Source organism: Theropithecus gelada, chromosome 5 (genome assembly GCF_003255815.1).
Source record: "Theropithecus gelada isolate Dixy chromosome 5, Tgel_1.0, whole genome shotgun sequence".
Taxonomy (NCBI): domain Eukaryota; kingdom Metazoa; phylum Chordata; class Mammalia; order Primates; family Cercopithecidae; genus Theropithecus; species Theropithecus gelada.
In genome coordinates this window covers 37,685,434-37,694,358 of record NC_037672.1, presented here as the reverse complement: position 1 = coordinate 37,694,358, position 8,925 = coordinate 37,685,434, and positions in this window count along the sequence as shown.

Below are 8,925 nucleotides of genomic sequence, written 5' to 3'. Positions count from 1 at the left end.
ATAATAGAAGGAAGGAAATTACAAATTTTTTTTTTAAAGCCAAATGAACCAGAAAACACTGTACAATTCAGCAAAGTGAAAAGTAAAGCCTTGATGAGGATGATCATGAACAAAGTAGAGAAGGCTTACACCACCAGTACTGGAAATGGAAAAGGAAACATCTCACCTTTGATGCTAAATAGATCACAAAGTGGCATTACAAGTAATAATAAAGCCAAACTTTTTAGATAAATCAGACAAATTCTTAAAAAAATAACTGGCCAAAGTGGACATGAGAATTCTGATTTGTCCAATAAATACATTTTAAAATAGAATCTGTAGTTTAATCCTTCCTACAAATGCAACTCTATGCCTAAATGGCTTCACTAGAGAATTTGATGAAGACTTTAAGTAAGAAATAGTACCAATTGTAGGCCTGGTATGGTGGCTCATGGCTGTAATCCCAGCACTTTGGAAGGCTGGTTTGGCTGTGTACCCACCCAAATCTCATTTTGAATTCCCACGTGTAGTGGGAGGGACATAGTGGGAGGTAATTGAATCATGGGGACAAGTCCTTCCCATGCTGTTCTCCTGATGATGAATATGTCTCATGAAATTTGATGGTTTTAAAAAGAGGAGTTCCCCTGCACACACTCTCTCTCTTTGCCTGCTGCCATCCATGTAAGACACGACCTGCTCCTCCTTGCCTTCTGCCATGATCGTGAGGCTTCTCCCAGCTTCGTGGAAATGTAAGTCCAATTAAATCTCTTTCTTTTGTAAATTGCCCAGTCTTGGGTAAGTCTTTATCAGCACTGTGAAAACAGGCTAATACAGAGGCTGAGGAGGGCAGATTGCCTGAGGCCAGGAATTTGAGACCAGCCTGGACAACATGGTGAAACCTCATCTCTACAAAAATACAAAAATTAGCTGGATGTGGTGGTGCATTACTGCAGTCCCAGCTACTCAGGAGGATGAGGTGGAAGGATCACTTGAGCCCAGGAAGCGGAGGTCACAGCAAGCCAAGATCTTGCCACTGCACTCCAGCCTGGGTGACACAGCGAGACCTTATCGGAAAAAAAAAAAAAAAAGATGAAAGAAAGAAGGAAATGAAGAAAGGAAGAGAGAAAGAAGAAAGAAAAAGGAAGAAAAAAAAGAAAGAAACATGAAAGAAAAGAAAGAAAGGAAAGAAAGAAAGAAAGAAAGAAAGAAAGAAAGAAAGAAAGAAAGAAAGAAAGAAAGAAAGAAAGAAAGAAAGAAAGAAAGAAAAACAATTTTACACAAACTCTTTCAGAGCATAGGAAAAGATAGAACAATTCTGAAGTTTTTTTAAGAGGCCAGTATACCCTTGGTACCAAAATCTGACAACTTTATAAGAAAGGAAAATTACAGGCCAATCCCACACACATGAAAATGTCCTAAATAAAACAGTAGTAACCAGAATTCAGCCGTGTATAAAAAGTATAAAACATTGTGACCAAGTTTATTTATTCAAAGAGTTTGTTGTGGAAATTCAAGTTTGACTTGCAAAAATCAACATAATTTATCATCTCAGCAGGGGAAGGCAGCATTTGTGGCAAGGTGACTATTTAAGATGCCCCGCTGTCAAGCAGAGTTTGGAGTTTGGGGTAGCTTGGTAGTTTTATCCATAACTTACTAATCAAACCAGAAGTAAAGAAATTCTGTCCAAAATCTCGTTACAATCCAGTACATTGGATGTGGGTGGAGACATGAGAAGCCAGACAGTATTGAGACCCAGACCTAAACCCGGACGCTAAGGAGCAAAGGACAGAGAGACAGACCATAACACCCAGCAAGTGATGCCTGCCATGGGAAACACATTCCCCTCTCCGCAGATTAGCACGATGGCTTCCTGAAGAGAATATGTGTTCTGGTTTTCAAACTGTGACAGCACTCCCCAAGAATTATCCCATGCTGCATAATTCATGTCTGGTCCAACTTCCTTTTGATAACATCTCAGCTGGGTTTGGCCTACTTCCATGAGTCAAAGGTATGGGTCATCTCTGACCCATTGACCCAAGTAGGTGAGTGCAGTAGGGGCTTACAGGAAAGCACTGAGAGCTGACCGGTCTTTTCTCCCCTCAACTGTGCCAGTCATTTCCAGGAGAGATCAATATCATGGGATGATGGTCCCATTTGGAGTCTGCTGTCCATTATTTCCCAGAATTTGGGGCTATCCCCTTTTGTTTGACCTACTTACTGTTTCAACAGTTGAAACCCGCCAGGCGTGGTGGCTCATGCCTGTAATCCTAGAGCATTGGGAGGCTGAGGTGGGCTTCAGCCTGGTAGTTCGAGACCAGCCTGAGCAACATGGCAAACGCCCATCTCTATAAAATACAAAAATAAATAAATAAATAAAAGGCTGGGTGCAGTGGCTCACACCTGTAATCCCAGCAGTTTGGAAGGCCAACGCAGGTGGATCGCTTGAGGTCAGGAGTTTGAGATCAGCCTAGCTAACATAGTGAAACCCCGTCTCTACTAAAAATACAAAAATTAGCCAGGCGTGATGGCATATGCCTGTAATCCCAGCTACCTGGGACGCTGAGGCAGGAGAATTGCTTGAACCCGGGGGTGGACGTTGCAGTGAGCAGAGATCATGCCACTGCACTCCAGCCTAGGCAACATAGCAAGACTTTGTCTCAAAAAAAAAAAAAAAAAAAAATTAGCCAGGTGGGCTTGAGCCCAGGAGTTCAAGACCAGCCTGAGCAACATGGCAAAACCCCATCTCTATAAAATACAAAAAAAATTAGCCAGGCATGTGGCAGGCACATGTAGTCACAGCTACCCACGAGGCTGAGATGGGAGGATTGCTCGAGCCCTGGAGGCCAAGGCTGCAGTTTGGCCTACTTCCATGAGTCAAAGGTATGGGTCATCTCTGACCCATTGACCCAAATAGGTGAGTGCAGGAGGGGCTTACAGGAAAGCACCGAGAGCTGACCAGTCTTTTCTCCCCTCAACTATGCCAGTCATTTCCAGGAGAGATCATTCCAGCCTGCACAACAGAGTGAGACCCTGTAGTGGAAACCATGATGCTTTTTTTTTTTTTTTTTTTTTTTCAGCATTGATCTTGCTCTAAAGAGCAAGGTTTGCTTCTGGAGACAGGCAAACATTTCTGGGTTCAATACACCTGTTGAAAACTCACTTGAGTCACTTTGGTCAGACACAGCTCTTGGTTTCTTCTATAGTCTCAGAAGAGATTTGAAGTGACTCCCTTCCTCACAATTATGCTTCCAGGTTATAGTTCTGCTACATTCATTTATTTAGTTGCTTGTTTATTTAGCAAACATTTATTAGCAAGCAAGTCCAGAGCCATTTCTGCAACTGGTTCTTTAACGCTAAAAGAAGCCCCAACTCTCTGTCACTTTAGGTGCTTCATCTACCACATTGCATGACGGGGTTATCCAAAGCAGACATGCTGAACCTCTAGAGACAGGATTCTGTTACCTTGACGGCTGGCATTGGATGGAGAGGAGCTGCGATCCTCTGAGTCATGGCTTTACATGGAACCAGTTAGGGCTTTAGCCCAGAGCTAGAGCACAACAGTGAAGACTACAGGAGTCAAAGGTCATCATATTCTATTTGTGCAATTGTGCGAGTATCTGTAAAATACTTTAGCCAAGCCACATATTTTAAATACCTTTAATGCCCAAATTACAGCCTATTTCTAAAATCCATCATGCTATTTGACAAGTCATTAGGATCAGAAATAAAAACCTGTGTCTGACATTCCCTGTGCTGATTGGCAACACAGTAGCTCTTTGTCAAGATACAAGTAACTGAAGCATGTATAGCAGCTGCTGCTTGGGCACAGACTTCCTGGGTCGATCGCCCCATGACCACCTGGGTTAGAATTCTTGCTTAGAATTGACCACCTGGATCACCGCGATAGAGCGAGACTCCGTCTCAAAAAAAAAAAAAAAAAAAAAAAAAAAAAGGATAGACTACCTGGGCATGGCGCAGTGGCGTTTGCCTGTAATCCCAGCTACTTGGGAGGATGAGGCAGGAGGATCACTTGAGCCCAGGAGCTCCAGGGCAGTCTGGGCAACATAGTGAGACCCTGTCTCTAAATATGAAAAATAAAAAAAAGAATTGACCACCTGGGTTGTGGCTTAATGAAAGTAATACATATGATATCCCACAGTATATATGGAAATATTTAAAAGTAAATTGGAGATATTAGAACAATCATCTCTGCCACATCCTAATTAATAATCTGGACAAGTTAGTCAACATTCCTGTGCTTTCAATTATTCATTTGTTCATGCACATAGATTTTTAGGTCAATAAAATAATATACACAAAGTACTTAGAATCATGTCTGATACACACACAAAAAAAAGACACCCAATAAGTGGTAGCTCCTATTACTAACTGTATAGTGCACACCACCGTACATCTTCTACTTGCCTCTCGGAAAGCCTTGGCTCTTGTCCAGGTTAGGTCAACATGGAAAGAGAAAACTGAGGTCCACCCAGATATGCGACATGCTAGTGCATGCTAAGTTGTCACAGTACAAAGGCAGGCCCTAGGCTTACAAACTGGAAAAATTCATTTTCCTCAGTGTCCCCAGAGGTTACGCATGATAAGCTCCTTAGAGACTGATGTATATAAATCAAACTTTCAATTTATAAATTATCATGAGCAATTTAGTTACCAAATGCATTGGGTATTTTAGTTCCTAGAAGTAAATGATAATATCTTTAGGATGAGTTTATTTTATACAATGGATACATTCCTGAAGACTGCATTAGCCAAAACTTATGTAACTCAAAGCAATTTTTCCCACATTAATACATTTAAAGTATGAAAGAGTAGATTTCCAGTGCACATAAATCTACACCAGTTGGTACATAATTGCTTTTTGATGGTGCTTTTCATTTCTTCGGCATGATCTCTGATATTTTGCAGAAATCAATCTGCTGAATTATAAGCATATAATATCATAATGGCTGTCTGGTCTTCTGCAGAGCCTCTTTATGACATCTAAAGTGCAGAATAAATGCACTGCTCCTGGTGCTTTAATGTGCCATCACGTTATGAATGCTCACATGACATGGCCATAGGATGTTAACAAAATCACATTTCGATTGTCACCAAAATCACTTGGAGTTCTGAGCTGTGTGAACAGCAGCGTAGTCTATGAGATATCTGCAAAAGGAAGAGAGGATTTCTGTTTTAGAACTGAAGTGGCACAGTTCACAATTCACTTGTCTGAGCAGTTTTGACATGAGCAATTCTTGATTTTATTTTAATTCAGGGGATTTGCACCATTTCTCATTTTGAGCACAAAATGAGACCTTATGAATGTTCCGTATTACACAACTTCAAATACATGTAACTCAAATTCACCTAAAACATGACTGTGTTGTACTGACAAATTATTGCCCTTTCCATCTTTTCCTTGTCAAGGAGGATTGCGTAGGAGAGAGACCTTGGCTTTGGAGCTACCAGGGAGATCTGCATCTAATTCAGTTCTTTGTCACTTACTAGCTGGGTGGGACTTCATTTCCTCATTTGAGAAATGGGAATTATAAATGCCTGTCATAGAGGGTGATTCTGAAGATGAATAATACTATCAAACATTTATTAGGGGGCTTCCTATAGGCCACCCAATTTATATATATCATTGCATTAATTTTACTGAAATTCCATGGAATAGAAATTTTTAGTCCATAGAGAAAATAAGGCTCATGGAAGTTAAGTAATCTGACTCAGGCCAGATAGCTAGTAAACAGCAGAACTGAGATTCGAACTCAGGTGTGAACTGACTTCAAATCAAGACACACTCCTCCTTATTGGAATTAAATGAAATCATGTCTCTATTATGTCCAAGAATAATATCCAACATGCTAGCTGTAGGATATTGTAAAAGAAAAAAGAAAAAATAATTTACAAAGAATAATATCTGACATAAAGCAGATAATTATAGATGGAAATTAGTATTATCATTATTATGGAAACCTTCTTCCCCATGTCCAAAACACACACACACACACACACACACACACACCATCTGTACACTAGATTGCCTTAATTTTCTATTTATTTTCCCACACAATGTTTATGTACATACACATACCTATACACATACCTGTACATATATAGTATGACAAGAGAAATGAATTTTCTCAAGGCCTTTCCAGAGAGCTTACAAAGACAAATACCTACTGCTTTTCCTCCTAGAACAGATAGCACTGGCAAAGTCCCCCAGTTATCTGACAGTAAAGTAAGTATATGTATTAGTTTCTTAGGGTTGCTGTAACAAAGAACCACAGATTGAATGGCAAATAAACATTGATTTTATTAAATTCAGAGGCTTAGAAGTCTGAGATCGTGGTGTCAGCAGGATTGGTTCCTTCTGTTGGCTGAGAGGGAGTCTCTGTTCCAACCCTCTCCCCTAGCTTCCGGTGATTTGTTGGCAATTTTTGGCGTTCCTTGGCTTGTACACACATTATCCTAATCTCTGCCTTCATCTTCACGTGGCATTGTCCATTTTCCTGATGATGTCTCATCACTTTATCTTCCCTCTGTGTGTGCAGGTCTGTGTCTGAATTTCTCTCTTTTGTAAGTCACACCAGATTAAGTCTACCATAATGACTTTGTTTCAACGTGATGACCTTTGTAATGGGCCTGTTTCCAAAGAAGATCACATTCTGAGTTACTGGGAGTTAGAATTTCAATGTATCATTTAGGGAGGACACCCAGTGTGCAAGAGGATTTGTGTGTGTGTCAAAGAGAGAGAGAGAGAGAGAGAATACAGGTGAGCAGAGCTAACACTGGACAAAAGCATTGTGGGAGTTGATACTGATTTGTTGTCGAAGCCCATCTACCTGCTAGAATCTCTCTTGGTGTCTGGCATGTTGGATGTGTTAATGCAAAAATCTTAGGATTGCAAGCGACTCAATTGGAACTAGATTAAGCAAAGAGGGAATATATCGGGTTACACAATCAAACCACAGAAATGGCAGGGGTGGCCTGGTGTGGTGGCTCCCACCTGTAATCTCAGCACTTTGGGAGACTGAGGTGGGCGGGTCACTTGAGGTCAGGAATTCGAGACCAGCCTGGCCAACATGATGAAATCCTGTCTCTACTAAAAGTACAAAAATTAGCTGGACGTGGTGGTGTGCACCTGTAGTCCCAGCTACTCGGGAGGCTGAGGCAGGAGAATCGCTTGAACCCCAGAGGTGGAGGTTTCAGTGAACCGAGACTGCGCCACTACACTCTAGCCTGGGCACAGAGGGAGACTCTGTCAAAAAAACAAAAAAGAAAGAAAGAAAGAAAAGAAAAGAAAAGAAAAGAAAAGAAAAGAAAAGAAAAGAAAAGAAAAGAAAAGAAAAGAAAAGAAAAGAAAAGAAAAAGGCAGGAGAGGAGTAGCCAAAGAGCCAGGGACTTGAACGCTGTCATTTCTCTCTCTTTCTTTCTCTGCTCTTTTCTGCATGCTGCCTTCTTTCTTCTGGCTTTCTTCATTGAGGGTGCAGGCATGATGTCAGACCACTCCTCACTTCCATTCTTGCAACTCTGTAACCAGAAAATTAAGAGCAAAGCCTTTTTGATTGGTTAGGGAAGCATGCCAACAGGCTCTTCTAGGATCACATGACCTTCCCTAAACCAACCCCTGAATGCCAACCCTTAAACCTGAGTCATATGCTTACCTCTAGCTAGGGGTCTAGGGATACTAGGATTGGCATTACTGAAGTTCGAGAGGAACAGTTCCCCAATGAAGGGGATAAAATAAACAGGGCTTTGGGCACGTGTGTAGCCCAAGATAGAGCTTCAAAGTTTGATTTCCTGCAAGCTTGTCTACAGGGCTACTGTACCCGAGTGGAGAACTGAGCTGGGCTTTTGCTGTACTGGAATCTCATTGCTGTCCCCGATTGTTGGGTATGAGTTGTGGTGGAGACTGCCTAGCTTCACCAAACTCATTGCCTCCTTTTTCCTGGCACAGAGCTGCGCTGTATTTTGCAGCCTCTGTTGAAGTTACATCGCTGGTAAGCACTGGCCAAGTAATTGAGTTCTAGCCAAAGGGTGATTAGAAGTGACGTGTGCCACCTTTATATCTGCTCCATAAAACCTCCCATTCTCCCACACTTTTCCCTGCTGCCAGCTCGAAGCAGATGGGCGTGGCAACGTGAAGTCACGTGTTGAAGTTGATGGTACTGCAGGATGGAGGGAGCACAGATTCCTGAATCTCTTCTTGGAGAAGGCCCATCTGCTCACCAGGAATCCCATTTGAGACTTTACGTGAGAGAGAAACACACGTCTATTGTTGTAACAATTACAAATTTCAGAGTTTGCTACAGCAGCGAGTGTTCCTCTAACCAACAGAATTTCTTCCTTTTTTCATCAATCTTGCTTTCCCAAGTAGCCACAGGGGATACTGAAGCCAACAGAGCTGGTTTGAATTCTGACTCTGTACTTACTAGCCAGCCACGCTGCATCTTTGGGTGCAGTCTTCTTCTTTATAGAATAATCATGCCTACTTCACAAGGCCAAAGTAAGCTTTGAACGCTAGAGGGAAGATGCATGCTGTCATCGCAGAGTAGGTGTTGACCGTATTGTGTTTTTCAACTATCATAGGGTGACTTCATCCAAAATGACTTCCCATATGGCTAGGGCTGCTTTGGAGAAATATATTCTCAGCTAGGAGATTCTTCAGTCTCAGAAAAGAGGCTTCCTGAATCGGGACGCTTTATGTCCTTGGGCTATGGTAAAATGCCATTGCCACTGATCCGTCATTCTACCAGGAGGCAAACCCCAGCAGATGGTAAATCCCCAGTTCTAGCTCTTACTCTCTGGAACCCCTCAGGTAGGAATAATTCCTAATTCCAGGCTTGTAGCCCTCTGATTCTCTTTTATTCATTTATACACTTATTCATTTGTTCATTCATTCATGCATGTGTCCACCTGTCTGCTTATCCATTCATCCAT